The sequence below is a fragment of the Equus przewalskii genome, chromosome 14 (assembly GCF_037783145.1).
Source record: "Equus przewalskii isolate Varuska chromosome 14, EquPr2, whole genome shotgun sequence".
NCBI classification, from domain to species: Eukaryota; Metazoa; Chordata; class Mammalia; order Perissodactyla; family Equidae; genus Equus; species Equus przewalskii.
This window is the reverse complement of record NC_091844.1, coordinates 55,136,921-55,157,857: the sequence shown is the minus strand read 5'-3', so window position 1 is coordinate 55,157,857 and position 20,937 is coordinate 55,136,921. Positions and strand designations below refer to the sequence as shown.

The window sequence follows — 20,937 nt, the reverse complement described above, 5'->3', positions numbered from 1 at the left end:
CACCATTCACCAAAATAAACTCAAAATGGATCAAAGACCTAAAGGTGAGACCTGAAACCATAGGCTTCTGGAAGAAAACGTAGGCAGTACATTCTTTGACATCAGTATTAAAAGGATCTTTTCGGACACCATGCCTTCTCAGAGAAGGGAAACAATAGAAAGAATAAACAAATGGGACTTCATCAGATTAAAGAGCTTCTTCAAGGCAAATGAAAACAGGATTGAAACAAAAAAACAACCCACTAACTGGGAAAAAATATTTGCAAGTCATATATCTGACAAAGGCTTAATATCCTTAATATATAAAGAACTCTCGCAACTCAACCACAAAACATCAAACAACCCAATCAAAAAATGGGCTGGAGACATGAACAGACATTTCTCCAAAGAAGATATACTGATGGCCAATAGGCACATGAAAAGATGCTCATCATCGCTGATCATCAGGGAAATGCAAATCAAAACTACACTAAGATATCACCTTACACCCGTTAGAATGACAAAAATATCTAAAACTAATAGCAACGAATGTTGGAGAGGTTGCGGAGAAAAAGGAACCCTCATACACTGCTGGTGGGAATGCAAACTGGTGCAGCCACTATGGAAAACAGTATGGAGATTCCTCAAAAAACTAAAAATAGAACTACCATACGATCCAGCCATCCCACTACTGGGTGTTTATCCAAAGAGCTTGAAGTCAGCAATCCCAAAAGTCCTGTGCACCCCAATGTTTATTGCAGCACTGTTTACAATAGCCAAGACGTGGAAGCAACCTAAGTGCCCATCAACAGACGAATGGATAAAGAAGATGTGGTACATGTATACAATGGAATACTACTCAGCTGCAAAACAGAACAAAATCATTCCATTTGCAATAACGTGGATGGATCTTGAGAGAATTATGTTAAGTGAAATAAGCCAGCGAGAGAAAGATAATCTGTGTATGACTCCACTCATATGAGGAATTTAAAACTATGGACCAAGAACAGTTTAGTGGATACCAGGGGAAAGGTGGGGTGGGGGGTGGGCACAAAGGGTGAAGTGGTGCACCTACAACATGACTGACAAACATTAATGTACAATTGAAATTTCACAAGATTGTAACCTATCAATAACTCAATAAAAAAAAAAATGAATTGACCATAAATGTGTCGGTCTTTTGCTGGACTCTCTTTCTATTTTATTGACCTGTATGGCAGTGTGGTGTTATGCCAGCACCATACTGTGTTGATTACTGTAAGTCTGGAAATCAGATAGTGTAAATCCTCCAACTTTGTTCTTTTTCAAAACTATTTTGGCCATTTTAGGTCCTTTACATTTCCATATAAACTTTAGGATCAGCTTGCCAATTTCTATAAAAACATTCTGGGCTTATAAGAATTCTGTTGAATTTATTGATCAATTTGAGGAGAATTGCTTCCTTAACAATTCTGAGACTTCTCATTCTATAAACAAGGTATGTCTCTCCACTTACTTAGCCCTTTAATTTCTTTCAGCAATGTTTTGTAGTTTTCAGTGTATAAGTTTCATACTGTTTCTTCCTTAAATATTTGGCAGAATTCACAAGTGAGGCACTGTGTGGGAAGATTTTTTTCTAAACCCTACAGCTTCAATTTCTTGAACAGATATTGGGCTATTCAGGTTACCTGTGTATTCTGAGCTTTGGTATTTTGTGTCTTTCAAGAAATTTGCCTGTTTCATTAAATTTGTTGAATTTATTGGCATGAAGTTATTCGTGATAGTCCCTTCTTGTCTTTAGGATCCATAGTGATGTCCCGTCTAATTTCTGATGTTGGTAATTTGTGTCTTTTCTCTTTTTTTTTTCCTGATCAATCTGATAAGAGGTTTTTCACTTTTATCTATCTTTTCAAATATCCAGTTTTTGGTTTCATTGGTTTTCTCTATTGTTTTCCCACTTTCCATTTGATTCTGATGCACTTAAGGAGAATGCGTACTGTGCTGTTGTCAGGCAGAGTGTTTTGTCAATGTCAGTTATATCAAGGTGGTTTATAGCGTTGTTCAAGTCTTCTGTATCTTTGATTTTATGCCTACTTGTTCTATCTATCATTGAGAGAAGAGTATGAAAATAACCATCTACAATGGTAGATTTTTCTATTTCTCCTTTTAGTTCTACCTTTTTCTGCTTCACGTAGTTTGAAGTTCTGTTATTGGCTGTATACATGTTTGGGACTGTTATGTTCTCTTGATTCATTGGATCCTGTTATCGTTGCTGATGCTCGATTTGTCCCGTGTTTGGCCAGGGAAAGTTCCATCAAGTTGGCTCTGGGGTCATTTTGACATAATTTTAGATCTTTGATATTCTCCTTGTTCCCAGCAAGACAAGATATTCCAAAATGTGCTTTGTACTTTTCTTCCTTTGACCCTGGAGTCAGCCATTTCTCCCAGGAGCCTGGTTCTTTTTTTTGGGAAATGTTATTTAGGAGAACACAATCTGTGTGATAGAGTTTCTTACTGCTGCTCTGTGGTTGTCATATTTTCAAGGATTTTCCAGTGGACAGAACTAGGAAATGCATATTTTTCAAAAAGAGAAAAATAAAGCCTGAGTTTATAGTGATATTTCCAATTCAAATTTAAGATTACAAAATTCATGCCCTTCAATTTTACATTTGGATCTCTTTTCTCTTGCTCTAAAAATACTAGTTCTTTACAATTCTTATATAATTATTTAATAACTTATTTGATTTATTCTACTATACACACAATAGTTTCAAAATAACATCATTATTATTTCTAACAGTAAGATTATTGATTGCAGTTTAAGATTTCTTTGTGATCGCTTTTGTTCTTAAGTTTATATTCAAAATGCAGTATTCAAAGTATTGTTTTAAAGTCAAAGTAATTTTTCTATGTATGGCTGTGTTACCAACGATACACAATGAATGTCATTTGATTCAGTTTGTTTCACATTTTTAGGGATTCCTTTTTTTTCTTTTTGATTTATTTATTTAAAATATTTACATGCTTCCTAAGTGAAAACTATAAACAAGGTTTATTCAGAGAAGTCCAGTTTGTATCCTTGTCCGCTAATCCCGCTTCCTCCTTCTCTCTACAGGTAATAATTTAAAAATTACTTTTTTCAGTTTATCCTTCTATTGTTTATCTTAAAAAATATACACGAATACACACGTGTGTATTCCACTTCCTCTCCTTCTTATCCAAAAGTTGTTCTCTTCCTTGCTGATTTCACTCACAGTATGTTCTGAAGATTGTTTCAAAGTCGCAGATGGAGCTCTCCCTCGCTTCTTATCGCAGCTGCGAGTAGTCTGTTCGTGTGGGTGTCGTGTGGGTGTACCACCGTTTAGTCAACCATCCTTCTCCTGAGGGACACTTGGATTATTTCCAGTCTTCTGGTTTTGTAGATAGTGCAGCAAATTTGTTCACGTCATTTTGTTTTCCTGAGGAAGATTTGCCCTGAGCTAGCATCTGTGCCAGTCTCCCTCTATTTTGTATGTGAGTTGCTGCCCCGGCATGGCCGTTGATGAGTGGTGTAGGTCTGCACCTGGGAACCAAACCCCGGCCACCGAAGTGGAGCAAGCCAAACTTAACCCCTAGGCCACAGAGCCGGCCCCTCGTTTTGAATATTTTGCTGGTATGTCTTTGAGATAGATTCTAGATGTGGGATTCCTGGTCCACGGGATGGATACATATCTACAAAATATATATAATTATATATAATTATGTATATAATAGTTTATATTAACTATAATGTTACATATAACATATATAACGTTATATATATAACGTTATATATAACATATAATATAAATATTATATATATATGAAATTTTCCAGGTGTGTGAAATCACCTCTAAAGAGGGTTTCTGATGTGATAATCCATGAGCATGAGGCCTCTGGAATCCACATCATAAGAGCCACGGTTGAGGAGTCTGGGCTGACTGATGCTGGATGGGGCATGACATGTCCTCCAGTTCCTGGGGAGGCACCACTGATGCCTTTTCTGGAGAGATATTTAAGGAAGGACTTACTGGAGGCTCTGACACAGGCGTGGCTGGCTGAGGATCTCAGCCCTGAAGAGTACCCCAGGCTTAGAAAAAGCCCAGGAGGCTCCCCACGCAGCCCTGCCTGGCGCTTCTGGCCCTTGGGCTCTGCTCTGCTGCCTTCAGCTTAACCTATTTCTGTTTTATTTTTTAGTTTTATCATGTTTAAAGTCGTTTAAAGAATCTTTTAATTTTATTTAACTGATTATTATTTAATTATCTGAATACTTCCTAATTATACTTATTTTTTTAAAATTTTGTTGTCTCAACCATTTCATTCCTTTAAACACTCTTTTGTTAATGAGTATATTCTTTCCCTTTAAAACTTTCATTACACCTTTTCCTCGCTCCTTAGTCTTTTCATTTATTTCCTCTTAGCCTTCTTTTAACTTTTTCTTCTAAATTTATTTTTGTCTTGTCTATTTTCTTCTTCTTTTTAACTTAAACTGTAAAACTGAATCCTCTTGAAGTGTTTTTATGCTCCCTGCTGGCTGGTTGGCCCTCTGGGAGCACAGGCCGCCGGCTGGGGTGGAGTCCATGCTGTGGGAAAGCCTGGGGGGTGGGACGTGGGGAAGTTTTCCTCCTTCCACTGGTTCCTTGCCTTTTCACACTTAGTCCTTGATACTACAACCCTGACCTTAACGGTCCACGGGACTAGATGCCCCACTACTTTCCATAACAATACACCATCCATGGAGACTACAGTTGAGAAACTACAAGGAATATGGATCCTGGAGAAGAGTGGGCTAAAGAGGGATCTATGAGCTGCTTTCAGATGTTTGTGAAAGGAGTAGACGTATTCAGTGTTGACCTAGAGGAAAGAACATGAACTTAGAACTAGAGCCCGTGGGTGATGACGACAAGGAAGCAAATTTATTTTGTAAATGATTAGTGCTGTTGAGACAGGGGATGAGCTGACTGGTGAAAGAGTATATTTCCCGGCTTTAAAAGTGATGGAGCAGAAGCCGGGATATTGTAGAAGAGAATCTTGTGTTGGTTGGGAGGTTGGTGAGGCTTCTAAGATCTCTTTTAGCTGTAAGATTCTTCGTTCTGTTTGCAGAAAAGTAACATTGTGCCACAGATGTTGCCATGATCTTCCCAGTCTCTATTTCCCCTTTCTTCTGGTAACATACTAGGCCCCTCTGAAGGCTGGGAGCACAGGACCAGCCCAGGGCGGTCACACCACATCGTCCTCCTGCCCACACTACACACTGTTTGTTCAGAGATGGGCATGTGACTCAAAATTAACCAGAGTCCTTCCATGAGATGTTTCTATCTTGAGCTATCTGGGAAGAATTCTTTCTTCTTTCTGTTTAGAAACATAAAGAATATAAATTTAGAGCTTCCTGCAGCTTCCAGCACGTATCTTTCTAGCACGTATCTTTCTAGTTGAGCTATGTGGCCGGGGAGAATGAAGGCTACATTTAGTGAGAAGCAGGCACAAGAGAGAGAGGTCTGAAAGTGTGTGAGTCTCTGATTCTTAAGACTAGCCTCACAAATTCTCTTTGTGTGGTCTGATAATGTGAGCCAAAGAAGTGTCCTTTTGCCTTAGCCAGTTAGACTTGGGTTTCTGTCACTAATCAACAGGGGTCTTGACTAATGCAATTGTTATTGTACAAAACATCATTTTACTCTGATGACCAATTTTTCAAATTTCTTAATGAGAATTCCTTTCAGAAGGAAAAGGCAGCATCCATTTCTGGCCAAACTAAAAATTACTGTAAACTTTCAAACTATTAAACTGGCCTGGGGATAAAGATACTAGACACTCCCCTGTGCCTTTTTATGAAGCCCAGCCCTCTCCCTCAGCATACTTGCCATCTCCGCTTGGAGGACTCTTTCAAAGCAAAACACTTGACTTTTTTCCCCTCCCAAACCTGCTCCCCCCCTAGTCTTTCCCATCCCACAAAATGGTCCTTTCATCCGTTCGCTTAGTTCTAAGTGAAAAGCTTGGCAGGCAGCCTCTATTGTACCCTTTTGCTCCCCCTACATCTAATCCATCAGCAAATCCTGTGATGCCCTCCAGGATGTATCCTGAATCCTGGCACTTCTTTTCTTCTGCAGTTTCTGTCCCCTCCTGCTTGGACTATTGCAGTAGCCTCTGCCCACCTCTCCAACCTCAGCTCCTGTCACTCTGTCCTGGTTTGCTATGCACCAGCCGCTGTAGTCTTTCTATTCTTTGTTTCTGCTTTGGGGCCTTTGCAATGGCCATTCTTTCTCCTGGAACAGCCTTGCCCAAATCTTAGGGTGGCTGGCTCCTCAACCTTCAGGGCTTGGTCAAATATCACCTCTTTAGAGATGTCTTTGCACGTAGTATAGTGGTATTTACTACTATCTAAAATTATCATGCTTATACAAGTGACAATTGTTTATCTCCCATCATTAGGATATAAATTCCAACTGTGCCAAGCCAATAGGTGCTCAGCAAATACTTCTTAAATGAATGGAAGAAAGATAGAGCAGCAACACATGGGCACAAACTCTAAAGCTGAAGAGAGAACATGTGCCTGATGCTGCTGGTTTGCTTTGTAGATTCAGGTCTGGAGCCTGGTTTTTAGAAAGTCCTTCAGAGTCTTTCCAAGGTCACATCACTGAGTGTGTGAGGTGCCCAGGTGGCTTCTTGCCTAGTTGAAGAGCAGTGCTCCCATCAGAAGCCAATGAGAAAACACAAACAGAGGGTGTGGGGCAGGGACTGGGTGTCTATAACAATCACCTGGGGAGTGTTAGAATGCATATTCCTGGGCCCAGCGATTCTGTGAAGTCCTAGAACCAGACTGTGAGGAAAGGCAAGAACTGGGTGACCAACTCATCCGGGTTGTCCTGGGACAGCCTAGTTTTAGCACTGATGGCCCCTCACTCCCTGAAAATCCCTCAGTCCCTGGCAAACAGGGTGAGTTGGTCACCCTAAACCGAAGGGGTTCAAAGAGGCAGACGGCAGGCGGATGAAGTAGCTTGGAATGGGTTCTTGGAGGGGCTGAGGTAGAAATGTTTCCCATGCTAGGCTCTGGGTTTTGACTGTCCCCTCGGCCCTGCCTTGGAGTACGTCTGGGTTTCTTAGGCACCTGGACCAGACAGAAGGGGAAGGAAACCACTGTTTCTCGAACACCTGCAATGAGCCAGCCACTGCTCTAGGGCCTTTGTTACTCAATCTGTTCTTCAGCAGCCTTTTTATTGCTCCCATTTTAGAGGCAGGACGCCGAGGCTCATAAGTTATGTAATGGCACAGGCTCAGACATCTGCCAAACAGAGGAGATGGGAGTGACAAAGCCCACCTGACACAGAAGCCCAGGTCTTTTCTAGATGTTTTGCTGGCGGTGGTGGGGATGGGGGGGCATAGTTGGGGAGCAGGGGTCAGAGATGTGGCTGGGACCTCAGCTTGACAGTTTCCCTCAGTCCCTGGGGGACGGCCTCTCCTGGGATCTAGGGAAGACCCTAGTGGCTACACAGTGAAATAGTTAAGGAAGGGGCACCCAGGTGGTTTCTTGGGTTGGCTCTGGCCTGGCTGCACAGATGGCCCTGTACCGCGAGGTGGCGCTGTGGCTCTGCCTTAGAAGGCTCGTCCGCACTGGAGTCGTGCAGGGCCAGCCATGGCACCAGCCATTGAGCCTTATTTTATCTGCAGCCTGCAGATCAACCTGGGGCCTGTCCATAGCTTTCTACCTTTCCTGAACTCTGCCAGGCCGAGAAGAGAGAAGGGCAGGAGGTCTGGAGAGGAGGAGGCTTGGGCCAATGCAGAGTCCTGGCAATGAGGGTGACTGCAGAGGGCAGCTGTCAAAAGGAGGGGAAGGGACTGCTGTCCTTGGAATAATGGGCTTATAACACTGACCCAAATCATCTCCAAGCATGCGCAGAATGCATCAGGAAAAGTGGCCTTGCTCCCCATAGTGGGTGTCAGTGCGAAGGGGCTTGGGCAGGGAACAGTCTGTCCTACAGACTGTTTTGGCCAGGTGAAGGCCTGGGCTGGAAGAACCAGGAGGCAAAGAGGAGAGTCAAGAGTCCTGGGTGTCCCAAGCAGGGGAGGAGACGGCCCCCAGTCATCTGCCTGTCTGCCCCCTGCTTACCACACAGCATCCTCAGCGGGAGCCACAGAATAGATCCCCCTCCATACTCCTGCTTCCCCTGCTGTTTGGGAAAATGGCTCCAAGGATGCTGGCCCTTGGGAGTTGGTTCTGTTACCTCTTGTTTTGTATGTAAGAACTCATCTGAGGCCCTAGGACTCGGGCCTTCCAGATTCTCACCCAACAACAACATCACCAAGAACAAACTTTTAACTCTTCTTCAAAGCCCATGCCAGCACCACATCGTGACTTGCTAGGTATCACCTACTTAACAGCAGGCTTGGCCAGCAGTGTTGATGCAGAATACAAAATGGTATCTGAGCTTGAAGGCTACGGCTTTGCTCCTGCTCCTTGATGCTCCTCAAGGGGGCAGCTCTCGAGCCCTCCTCAGCCTCTTAGCAAAGCCCATCTGAGAGCAGAGTGTGATGGGGGGGGCGGGGAGGGACAGAGGAGGAGGGCTTTGGGAAAGACTGGTGCTTCGAAGTGGGATGGGGAAGCAGAAAGCAGAGGATGGGCTTGCTGGAGACAAACTCAGTCAGCTTTCCAATCCTGCCTTTCCCTGGTCTCTGGGCTGGGGCCTGTGGCAGAAATTCCCCATAGAAAACTTCTTTTTTCTTTCCTAAGATTGGTGCCTGAGCTAACAACTGTTGCCAATCTTCTTTATTTTTTTTTTGCTTTTTCTCCCCAAAGCCCCCAGGCACATAGTTGTATAGTTTAGTTGTGGGTCCTTCTAGTTGTGCTATGTGGGACGCCGCCTCAACATGGCCTGATGAGTGGTGCCATGTCCGCCCCCAGGATGCGAACCATCGAAACCCTGGGCCGCCAAAGAGGAGTGCGCGAACTTAACCACTCAGCCATGGGGCTGGCCCTGAGAAAACCTTTTTTTATATTACATTTTCATTCATCAACTGTTCACATAGAATCAATTAAAATATTTCGTCTGATTTGTATTTAAAATGTCATTTTTTTCTTTTTTTATTCAACAGGTAATACACTCACGTGTTCAAAATTCAAAGCCTTAAAAATAAACAACCTTTCCTGTTCAATATGTAAACAAACAACCTCATGCTCCCGACAGAAAAGCAGCAAGGACATGAAAAGGCAATTTGTGGAAAAAAATGTGTTAAGAATGTCACCCTTAGTGTTATAAAAACTCTTCCACTGAGACCTGCTTGCCTGTCATTTTGAGATGTTTTTGATGCACAGAAGTTTCAACTTTACTAAGCCGTATTTTTCCCTGAATGATCTCTTCGCTGCCTGGAAAGCCATTGCCCATCCTGAGGTCAGTTAAACAGTCTTCTTCTTCAGTGGTTTTCGTGGCTTCATGGTTTGCTCTCTAATGTGCCTCAGAGATGTTTCTATTGGTGATGTGATTCCCAGACGGAGCCGAGGACTGGTGTAGCTACCTGAGGGTGCAGCTCTGGGATGCCACTTGGCCTCAGTCCCCAGCCCCTGCTCTGAACCATCTGGCAGTTATTCATGGCAGGACAAGCAGGCCAAGGGGCACCAGCCTCTGGAAGTGGACCATCCTTCTGGAGAAGAGGGCCTGGAGACCCACCCTGAGGTAGGGACCTGGGATGGGCATGGAGCAGACTTGTCAGCTGGTCCAAGATGCAGGTGGCCCAGGGCATAGAGGAACTGAATGTGGGGAATCTGGGCAATTCTGGAGGACAGTGGGGAGTGACGTGGGGAGTCCTGCCCTCCAGACCCTGACGCAGAGCTGGAAGACAGACCCTGGGGACTGGGGAACCAGGAGGCCATAAGACTGAGAACTCTGAACAGAGACCAAGGTGGCCCTGGGTGTGGTAGGTCTCTGGGTCATGACGGAGCCCAGTGACTCAGGACAGGCATTGGTCAGGGTCTCCCTGGCAGCCAACCTGCCCTGTGGCATTTCAGAAAATGGCACCCAAGGGACTGAAATGGCCTATGTGGTACTGTGGGTGAAACCTTAGGAGACAAAGTCACTGTGGACCTATATCAGGCCCTGAGCCAGCTACAGGGTCATTAGTACCACTTGGTGCCTCAGTCCCAGCAAGAGGATGTAGATGCCCCCTCTGCCCCTCACACCATCTCCCTGGATATTGGGGATGGCCCTATCAACCTTGTTCGTAAGGAGGTCCCTGTTGTTTCCCAGGATACCCTAGTCTGAGTACTGAGGAGGGCCGCATCTCTTTCCCTGGGAGGCAACAGACTAAATGTTGCCTTCAAGCCATCCCTGGTCATTTGACTTTAGACAGCATTCAGCTCTTGGGTATCAGTTTCTTCATCTATAGAATGGGATGATGATCTTTCTCCAACCAGCAAACCAGATGACCAAATGAAGGAATAGTGAGATGCTGTTCTGGAAAAAGAAAGTAAATCATTTGAGTGCAAGGTTGTGAAGTGGTTGCACCCAAGGCCAGTGGAACATGGTTCCCCACCTGGGCTGTGTCTCCCTGGGCCTCCAGCAGGTGGTAGCATCGCCCTCTGCATGTGCTGATCTCCACCCCAGCCCTCCTCCCAGACACACAGTGTGTAGCACTTTGGACCTCAGTCAGTTCACAACCTACATTCCCACCTGCCAGGGGAAGGAGGGATCTGAACGGCCTCTGAGACAGCGTCCAGGGCTGGGAGCCAGAATGCCCTGGATGGGAAGGGCCTGGAAAGAGAATTAAAACATCATTCTTTCCCTCAAAGAAAGCACAGATAAGCCAGGAGTTAGGGACCCTGTATGCACGAGCCCAAGAAGGCCGATGTGAGTGCCTGGACGGCAGAGACCGTGTGCTGCTCTGCCACGACCTGTCCCACACCACCTGGAGACGGCAGTTTGGGATCCAGAGACCAGGACTTGTCCACTGCTAGGGTCATTATCTTTAGTTGAAAAGGCCAGCCGGCATTTTGGTGGGGGCAAGGGTGGGTCCTCTATTTTTGTGTGTGTAACATGGTTGAAAATTTAACTCACACTTTGATTCATCTGTGCAGAAAAAAGTGATTTCCTTGCGTGTTAGTCTATAACTAATCCGGCCTTTCTCTAACCCCTACCTGATGATTAGTGAGAAAAACAATGAAATGTTCTACTTGAATTGAATGTCGCGGGACCTGACAGTTTAGCCTGTTAAGTGATGTTTAGTTTCTCTTGGATAAAAGTGCTCAATTCTCAGATTGCTTTCCCCAGTGTCTCCCACTAAGGTGGTGTTGAGGTATTTGGACAGACAAGGGCAGCTTATGTGACATCTGGCAGGAGCAAGGAATTGGGATCCTGGGATGTGGTGTCCTCTGGTTTTCTGGCAAGGTCCCTTGTCCCATTGGCCACGAATTGTACTTGAAGCTGAGTTTGTGTAACTCATGGTCTGGTCTCCTGCTCTGACCAGAGCTCCCGCGGTGCCCGCGGCTGACCAGCCCACTGTACCTAGGTTCTTCCTGGCTGCCTCCCAGAGGGTCTCCCCCCGACCCAGTCGTGCCTCCTCCTTTCCTGTGGGTCTCCTCATTGGACCGCTGTGGCCCCGGCTGCCCTGCTGGCTCACGACGTGGCAGCCAGGCCTGTGGGAATTAGAGTTGGCTTGTGAATCTGAACTTCTGAGGCTCCTCGCCTTACCCCGGAGCACTGTAGTCAGAGGCAGAGGCTGGTTTGGTTCAGTTGGTCTGGAGTAGCCTACGATGCCACTTTCTCCCGGGGTTCCAGACACGAGACTGGGACAGGAGCCCTCCCTCCGGGGCTCCCTCTCTGCAGCAAAACCAGATCCGACTGCTGAGTTCCCCTTGTTGCTGTCCTTCTAGTCCCTTCCCACTGTCCCCTGGGCAGGAAGGAGAGTACCGAAGCATGTCCTCTTCTTGCATGGGCATCTGTTACATAAAACTCCACAGTCACGCCCCAGGAGAGAGGTGAAAGCATCCAGGAAATATGCTCTCAAGAGAATAGCCTGGTTTAGAAGACTTTAGACCTGCAGCATAATCCTGTTTTGTGTGTCAGATGCCAAATATTACCGCATTTTTTCTTCTGTGCATTCTGTCTGAGTCAGACCTTCATCCTAGGCTCTCCTCAGGCAGAGATGGCTGCCTAGGGCCAAGGGCCATGAAGGTCATGTACTCACAAAGGCAAGAAAGAGAAGCACATTCATACATTTTCAAATATCATCCTTTCCTGCTTGAAGTGTTCCTAACATTGAATAATGGAAGCAAAGGAAACATAGCAGGTAAAATGTAAAGGCTTTATCCACGAGGAGAATTCACTATCTTCCTTGTCTTAGACTCTGTCCTTCCAGGAGGACACATAGTGTGTCAGAAGTAGATGCCACTGAGCAAAAAATTGGCACATAGGGTCAAAAGATGGCCCAGCCCAGGAATCCAGCCTGAGCAACCTCGGCAAGACCGAGGCTGTCAGAGGATGAAAGGAAGGCTGTGATTGGTGGGCTCCTCTTCAGGCTCCTCATTTGCCCTCTCCTATTGGAGAAAAGAGGACCCAGGCAATTCAAGCTAACCGGGAGCCTGGGAAAGGGGGTGAGAGGGGGTGAGTATAATTCACTGCCCCCCTTCAGTGCTGTGGGCAGGCAGGTGAGTCTTCATCTTTTACACAGCTGACTCAGGAAGCGGGTCTCACCAGGTAGGGCTGACTGGCCAGCTCACAGGTACTCCCTGGCACATGTGGCTGGACGCACGCTCGACCTACACAACTCTTAGAGTCGCGCCTGACATGGTAAGCATGCAATAAAGCCTGTTGTTATTATCATTGGATGCACAGAAAGATCTAAACACACCTAAACACACATCGAGAGACACAGACACCCAGATGTGTGCATTCTCATACTCAAAGACATACAGATGTGGAAACGCAGTCACACATAGTAGTTATAACTAACACCTATTGGAAATTTACTACACGGCAGGCATTGTTCTAACACTATACGAGAGGATCGAGCACTTGAATCCTTACAACGACTTCATGAAGTAGGTATTGTTATTTATCCCGATTAATAGATAGGTGAATTGAGTCACGTAGAGGTGACAGCTCAAGGCCACAAAGCTGGTAATTGGTAAACTTGAGATTCAAGCCCAGGCAGTCTGGCCTCAGAGCCGGCACATGTAACCACCAGCTATTCTGCTGTCTTCCTCTCAGACACCCATGGTCTTGCACACGGGCTCCATCACAGATCTTCACACAGAAGTGAAGAAACTGTCTACATACAAGTGGATGCACTTCCACAGTCATAAGACACGTCACAAGGCATGGAGTCCCCACCACATTCGTGCTGAATCACACCTTCAGACTAACTGGCATAATGCGATCGTGTTTGTTCTCAGTGAGTGCGCTTTCAAATGGCTCCAGTCCTACGCCTGTTGTAGTGGATGTTGGGTTCACAGCCCCTGCTCTTTTGGGTGGCTTAGCATGGTTTTGAGGAGGAGGCTAGACTTGTCTTCACCTCCAGAAGCTAAATCGAGTTTGGCCTTGTCTGAGATCTCAGGATCCCTGGCCTCTTCCCACTCCCTTGTCCTTTGTGAGTGCAGGATACTGCCCAGTAGTCGTGGTCTTAACTTGTTGGTGCTTGCCTAAGCCTGGTTTTGTTCCTCACCTCCATCCCAGGACCAGGAGTCCCCCACCTAGAGGCTTTGAGGTGGACCCAAATGGGAAGTCTTCTGGGCTTCCTGGGGCCTGGGGGAGAGGTCTCTGCACAAAGGGCAGGGCAAGGGGGCTCAACCAAGCTGGAGGGGCTTCCTAGATGGCCCACCATGGCCCCTGACTGTGTGGACATTGCGCTGGATGTGGGCTTTAATCAGGGCCAGGCTTGGGTGAATGGCAAGGAATCATGGTCTCAGAATGGTAGAGCGAGCTGGGGCCTTTGAGACCATCTAGTGCAGCCCCTCGTTTTATAGGCTAGAAAGCTGAGTCTCTGAGATGGGAAGGGCTGTGCCTGAGGTCACTCTGCGAATCTTCAACCTCAAGTCTGAACTCTGAGTCCAACGTTCAGTGTGTTGGCTCCGTGGGGGAGACAAAGGCTTCCTAAGTGCACAGGTTATGGAAATTCAGGACATACCAGACACACAGGCATCCAAGGTCACAGTTCCTTGCCCTGGGTGGCTGACTAAAATTTTAATCCAGACTCACGGAGATCTTTTTAAAAGGACTTTAGCTGTTGCATGTGTGTGACACAGGAGACACCTTTGCTCCTGACCAAGGCCCATCCTCTGAGCCACATGAAGACTTCTGGCCTGAAAAGATCTGAAGACTCCTCCTTAATGTGTTTGCATTTAACTGAGAAACAGACCTCGCATGAGTCTGCATTTTGCCCCATCTTTCTCCTGGTCCGTTCTCTCTACTGGCAGACATTAGCATTGGCACTTCCTACGTGCCAGGCTCTGTTCTGAGCACTTTGAGTTACTCATTTAATCCTCCCAACAGTCCAATGGGACAGGCACCATCGTCATCATCATCACCATCATCACCCCCACTTTTTTGATTAGGAAATTGAGGTACAAAGGGATCAGGCAACTTGTCTGAGGCCCCCAGGTTAGAAAGGGGCAGAGTGAGGATTCAAATCCAGGCAATGCACCCTCCACGCCGGAGCTCTGAGCATAAGGGTCAGCCATCATCCCAGTCTGTTCCCCTAGAAAGTTCTGAGAGTCTCAGCCACGGTGACCAGTACGGAGAGAGCCCAGGCAGGCAGAGAGTTGCACATGGGCCCCAGACATGTCCCATCTCAGGATCCAGATCATCTGCCTGCACAGCCTTGCAGAATTGAGACATCCATGTGATCCTGGCCACACACACATCCCAGCTTTCCTGGTCTTCGGGGAGCTGCCATCTCCTCAACTCAACCTCCCCATCCTCCTTTCTCTTCTGCCCACTCTACACTTTTGACGGAAGTGTGAACAGATCCTTTTCACCTCAACTTTACAAAGAAAAGATTAGGACTTTTCATAAATAATACTTAGAAGAAACTATGGGGAAAGGAAGCACATTTGAAACTGTAGAAATGGATAAATGTGGAAAGCATAGATCTCAGATACTCATCAGTAGCAAACTCTGATTCTGGTTGACTGTGGACCCTTCCCAGCCTCGCACTAAGCCCTGGGCCGGACCTGTGGCCTCAGAAGGATGTGATGCTCTCCAGCATGAGGCAGGTATTAGGATGCCTCTGGGGATGAGTCTAGCTCTGCTGTGATCTCTCTCCTGGTCCTAGGCCAGACCATTTGGATTTGGCCAATGGAGCAGTGATTGGCTCTGCCCATGGGGAAGGTGGGCTTTTCAGCATCCCACCCCACTTCTGAATTCCTCTCTGGTCTTGTCTGGTGTTGTCCCTCAGGCGTTCCTTCTGGCCCTGATGAGTCTCCAACTTCTCTTCCAGCCACTGCAGGGCTGCCTTGGGCAGGCACCTATTTTATCAGTTCTAGTGAAATCCACTCCCGGGGAGGGTATGAATGGAGGCCCACAGACCATATGTCTAATATTTAAAAGTTATAAGTCAAGTTAACAAAATGTTAAAGTATGTTCTATTCTTCAACCCCGACAAGTTTACCTTCAAAATAATAAAGGTGAAAATACATATAAAGTTATGATTTTTATATGACTGAAGTTCTGCAAAATAGTGAAGGCAACTGAATTGACTCTTACTGAGGACATCAGGGGTTCTGCTGAGGGGCCAGTGATGTTTAAATGAATAATAAAATTAAGACATTTATAATTCATGTTAGCATATACTTATTCTTTAAAACTTATTTCCTTGCTTTATGTTCAGCAAAATTAGTAATTGTGCTTTTATAATAGAGAACTTGTAATTTGTGTTCTATTGACAGTAATGATCAAAAATAAAATGCAGTTGTATTCAGAGTTGTTTCAGTTATCTGTTGCTGAGTAACAAAACACTCCAAAGCGTAGTAGTGTAAAACAATCACTATTTTATTGTCTGTCGTGGTTCTGTGGGTCAACCGGGTTGAGCTAAGCATCTCTTCTGCTGCTTTGCTTGGGAATTCTCATGTGTTGTGAGAGGACTGGTGAGCCATCAAGAGGCTCAGCTGGGATGCTGGGCCAGCTGGTCCTTTCCTTCTTTCCATAAGCTCTCTGGACCTCTCTCTCTCCACATGGTCTCTCCATGGGGCAGGGTAGCTGGACTTCTACATGGAAGCTCAGGACTCCCACAAGTGAGTACTCCAAAAAGGAGGAAGAGGAAGCTGCCAGTTGTCTTAAAAGCCTACATCCAAAACTTAAGCAACACACACCCACTGTGTTCCAGGTGTGAGCATGAGTCATAGGCCAGCCCAGATTCAGTGTGGGGGGACCACACAGAGCAGAAATACCAGGAGGTCTTGTTCACTGGGGCCTTCTTTGGAGACCAAGTACCATGGTGCTGGAAGCGAGTGTTGTAAGAAAAACTGAAAACCAGTGGTGTTTGTTTTGAGACAATTGGAGGGCGTGAGCTGAAGAACCTTGAAGAGAATATTCCTACAGGCTTGAAACACAGCGAGGAAACTATCATTGGAGGCTGGAAAGAAAGGGGACCTGAGATATTCAGAAGAAGAAGAGTAGTATGAGACCATCCCCTACAGTAATGGGGAAAATAGATAGGGTGCCTAATGAAGCTGTGATCTGGCTAAGGCAATTTTCAGGCAGAATGCTGAAAGTGCTAATTGGCTTCTTCCAGATGACTCTGATAAAATAGGGAAAGAGAGAGATGAACTAAAGAAGGTTTGGAGCAGAATTTTGAAAATCTAAGGAGCCCAGGTCTGTTTGGAGCAGAATTTAGAAAATCTAAAGAGCCCAGGTCTCCTGTTCCAGCCAGCAGAAGACTCAAAGTAAGAAATGGCCTCAAGGCAAAGATAAAATCCAGGGCTGCCAGTAAAATATGGTTTCAGGTATAGTCAAGGGTGTGGCTGTAAGACCCTTTGTTAAGACCTCGGAAAAATTTAAGGGCATGTCTTTAGACTATTTTTTTTTTTTGAGGAAGATTAGCCCTGAGCTAACACCTGCTGCCAATCCTCCTCTTTTTGCTGAGGAAGACTGGCCCTGAGCTAACATCCATGCCCATCTTCCTCTCCTTTATATGTGGGATGCCTACCACAGCATGGCTTGCCAAGTGAACCCCCGGCTGCCGAAGCGGAATGTGTGCACTTAACCACTGCACCACCAGGCCGGCCCCATAGACCCTTTGTATAGACAACAGAGCTTATAAGAATGTGCAAGGTGTACCTCTTGGATCCTCTCTGCTGGACAACAGAACTAAGGCTCCCACAGCAACCCCAAAGGTGGTGTAAGGAGAGAAGGACATTTTTGGAAATAGATGGGGGTATGGCTTTTGTCTAATGGAATAGATTATAACTTGATATATAAGAAACCCACAAATTTTTTAAGGAATTTTTTTTTAGTTTGGGTTGAAAGGGACAGAGACAGTTCAAAATGAAGAAGCAGGCTGAGAAGTCAGTTTGGTTGCAAACACTGACCATTTCTTCTGGAAAAGGAAGGATGACTCAGACTGTGGAGCCAACAGCCATGGACAGCCACTCCCAGAGAGCAGGACCAGGCTGTAATAAAAGAATTGGCTTGATTTCAGAATTAGTTTGCACATGTTTCTCCTCCTTTTTGGGTGAGAGTGTCTATTACAGTTATCCAGTGCCTACCTCCTGGTGGTGTGTTGGGTTTGGTGGGAAGATAAGTTGTCTCTTTAGTCCACAGGTCTTCAAATCGAGAGGAACCATCTCCAAGCACCCATCACTCAGAGGCCTCCTCTGCATGGGATCTGGTGTAGATGTTGGGGTCCTAGATTTGGAGCCTAAGCCTGATGACTTCACGGATGAGATTTTGGGGGTCTTGGAGGGTGGGTGTATTTTGAAGGTGTGAGGGACGTGATTCATTGGGGGCCAGTGGGCAGAACTATGGTAGCTAGTCTTCAAAGTTAGCCCCCAGTGAACCACATCTCCCGGTATTCATGACCTGGCACAGTCTTGTCTCTTGGGTCGGGGCTGTCCCTGTGACTCACTTTTGGCCAATACAAAGCCAGCCATCGTGTAAGGAGTCTGACTCCTTTTGAGACTGCCATGCTATGAGGGGGCCAAGCTAGCCATGTGGAAAACTCACAGGAGAAAGCAATACAGTCAGCCAGACTTCACCTGTTCCAGCCGTCCCAGCTGAGCACCAGATGTGAAAGCATGGATGCTGCCATCTTGGATGGACAGTCCAGCTAAACTTGCATTTGACTCTAGACCTTGACAGCATTTAGCTGCAGCCATACAAGAGAGCCCCCCGACCCCAACCACATCAATCCACCCAGCCAGTCAATCCACAGAACTGTGAGAGAGAAAAACAATCTATTTTAAGCCACTAAGTTTTGGGATCTATTATGCAGCAACAGATAACTGAAACAGTACAAAAATTACATTTATTTTAATAAAAAATGCAAATTAAATTATAAAAGGTAAACATTTCAAATTACTTTTTATATAAATTAACAACTTATTTTTCTTTCAAATATTTTAAATTATCTCTTAAAATTAAAAGGCAAATATAACTAACAGTATAACTAATACTTTGTATCTAATACATACAAAATTTAAATCAGGGCCCACCCAGTGGCGTAGCGGTGAAGTTTATGCGCTCTGCCTTGGGGGCCCAGCGTTCACAGGTTGGGATCCCGGGCGGGGACCTAGCCCATTTGTCAAGCCACTCTGTAGCAGCATCCCACATAGAGTAGAGGAAGACTGGCACAGATGTTAGCTCAGCGACAATCTTCCTCAAGCAAAAAGAGGAAGATTGGCAACAGATGTTAGCTCAGGGCCAATCTTCCTCAAAAAAAATTTACATAATGCTGAATTTTTAACTTGTTTTGAAAATTTAATTAAATCTTAGTAAAAATTTTTATAAAAATAAAATCATTCACAGTTCTAGCATTATGTCGTGTCTGTCTAGTTGCCACTCTAAAGAATCAGTATCCTACTTCATGCATGTTACCTCTTGACCTGCACATGTGCAAATGTAGGAGAATTATAAATTGTTTATACTGGAAAATGTTCCTCAGCTCCCATGTACAATTGTAGCAACTACTTGGCTAATTTGTGAGTACTTCTAGAACCATAAAGATAAGCCTGAAAGTACGTGTTGGCCACTATTGGGACATGCCACTTCTGTTGCATTCTTGCTGACAGGAAGAATTTGATTAATTAGTCTGTCTTTTCTCTTCCCTACGTGCTTCCACGACTCAGTCCTTACTACACTCCAGAGCAGGGCCCATCTCTGATGTCAGTAGCGGGACAATCCACAAGTTTTTATAGTGTTTAGACACAGTCTCCTTTTGATTCAAAGACATGACATGAACGTTGTGGAGAAGCGTTTCCTTGGGCTCTGACTGGTGTTACCCGGGAGAGTGGATGCGCTAGTGCTGAGCGCTGAAGGCCAGAGGTATCCTTGTGTTCTTTAATTGTGCATGTGCATGCGTGTGCGTGTGGGTGTGAAACATGGGTTGTCTAAAGTGTGGGGCTCAGAGCAGGGGCCCCGCTTGCCTACTTCTAAGGGCGTTACTGTTTCCAGCTGTCCTTACAGACCTGGCAGAGGCCTCTTTCCTGAAGTTCTACGGAACTCTGACCCTTGGAAGACTCATTCTCACTCTGATTTAGTTCTTTGGTTTGAAATATATTTCACTCGGTTGTTAGCCTGGTGTATCCATTGAGACATTGTCAGCTACAAGTGATGGAAGACCAATTCAAACAGACTTAAGCAAAAAGGGAATATATTGGCTCCCACGACTGGGAAGTCCAAGGGCAGAGATATAAGGCTCAAACTTTGTTTTTAGGGGTGACGGTTGGGGATCCTTGTGATTGACAGATGGCCCACCAGGACTCCTAGAGTTTGGGGGTGGGGGAAGCATGCATGGTCCCCCCAAGGAAGGGAGGTGGCCAGAACACAACATGCCCTCCACCCCAAGTTACAACCTTTCGCAAAATTCAGTTTCGTAGTTTATTGTGCTGGGCACCTGGGCCGGATTTCTCAAGCAGCCCAGGTGGCAGGCACTATCTTCCTGATCCTGGCCGCTGCCTGATGCAGATTCTTCACCCACTCCTGTTTCAAAACCTTCAGTCCCTTGCCAAGACCCTGGTGCAGGTGTGACAATCAGCAGCAGGGCAGAAATGATTGGGCCCAATGAAGGCAGAATTCTTTCTAGGTGCAGATCACCATTTTCTCGGGTCTATTTGAACACTCAGGGATCCCCCAAGGACAGCTCCCCCAGGATCATACCACTGCGATTGGGCACAATAGAAATGTCTGCACAATAAACATCAAAGACACTATTTCCACCAGGCAATGAGAGGGGCCAGCCCCCTCCCCCAGAGCTCTACTGGCAGGCTCTTCGTGGTTGGGGACCCCTGTGGATGGCCTCTCATAACATTTCACTTTACACAGCTGCTCCTCCACGTGGAATCCCCCAGAAGCTTGGCAAGTAGGACAGATTACCTTCCCAAGGTCCCACAGGAGCCCCACTCCAGTTCTCTGCTTCCTGCATTCACTTTCCACTGACCTTCCCCGCTGAATGTAGCTGCTGCTCCTTCTTCCCGCTCCCCCATCAGCCCAAGTCCCCACTATGTCCTGACACACGTTCCCAAGGCTTCTTAGAGTCTGCTGAAAACTAACCCTAAGAGGCAAGAAGAGGGAGGCAGGACGGCATGTCTTCAAGGCTGCCTCCCCAAGCTCCACTGGGCCTGCTGCCCACCCGCAGTGAGTCTATGGATGTGTGGGGGCCACACCTTGGGCCAAGACATGGCTGATCCTCTGTTCTGGTCTGGGCAATGCTTCCTCCCATCCTTCTTCGCTGTCTCTCTCTCGCTTTCTCCTTTTCCTCTTAGATCTCTCCATAGCCCTCTCCCCTCCTCTCCACTCCTACACGCACACTCTCTCTCTCCCTAAC

The 20,937-nt window shown here is 46.1% G+C and overlaps 1 protein-coding gene across 2 annotated transcripts in view; it reads left to right on the top strand.

Annotated features, from left to right (window-relative positions):
- LOC139073338 (proline-rich protein 2-like) overlaps positions 1 to 20,937 on the top strand; it is a 46,162-nt gene that overhangs the window by 6,125 nt on the left and 19,100 nt on the right. The window contains exons 1-3 of one of the 2 annotated variants that reach the window (XR_011526570.1): positions 3,468 to 3,610; positions 9,064 to 9,359; positions 9,458 to 9,641. The gene's annotated coding sequence lies outside the window, so the exon portion shown is untranslated. Of the gene's footprint in view, positions 1 to 3,467; positions 3,611 to 9,063; positions 9,360 to 9,457; positions 9,642 to 20,937 lie in introns of those variants that run through there. The other variant, XM_070574022.1, reaches the window with a different exon arrangement.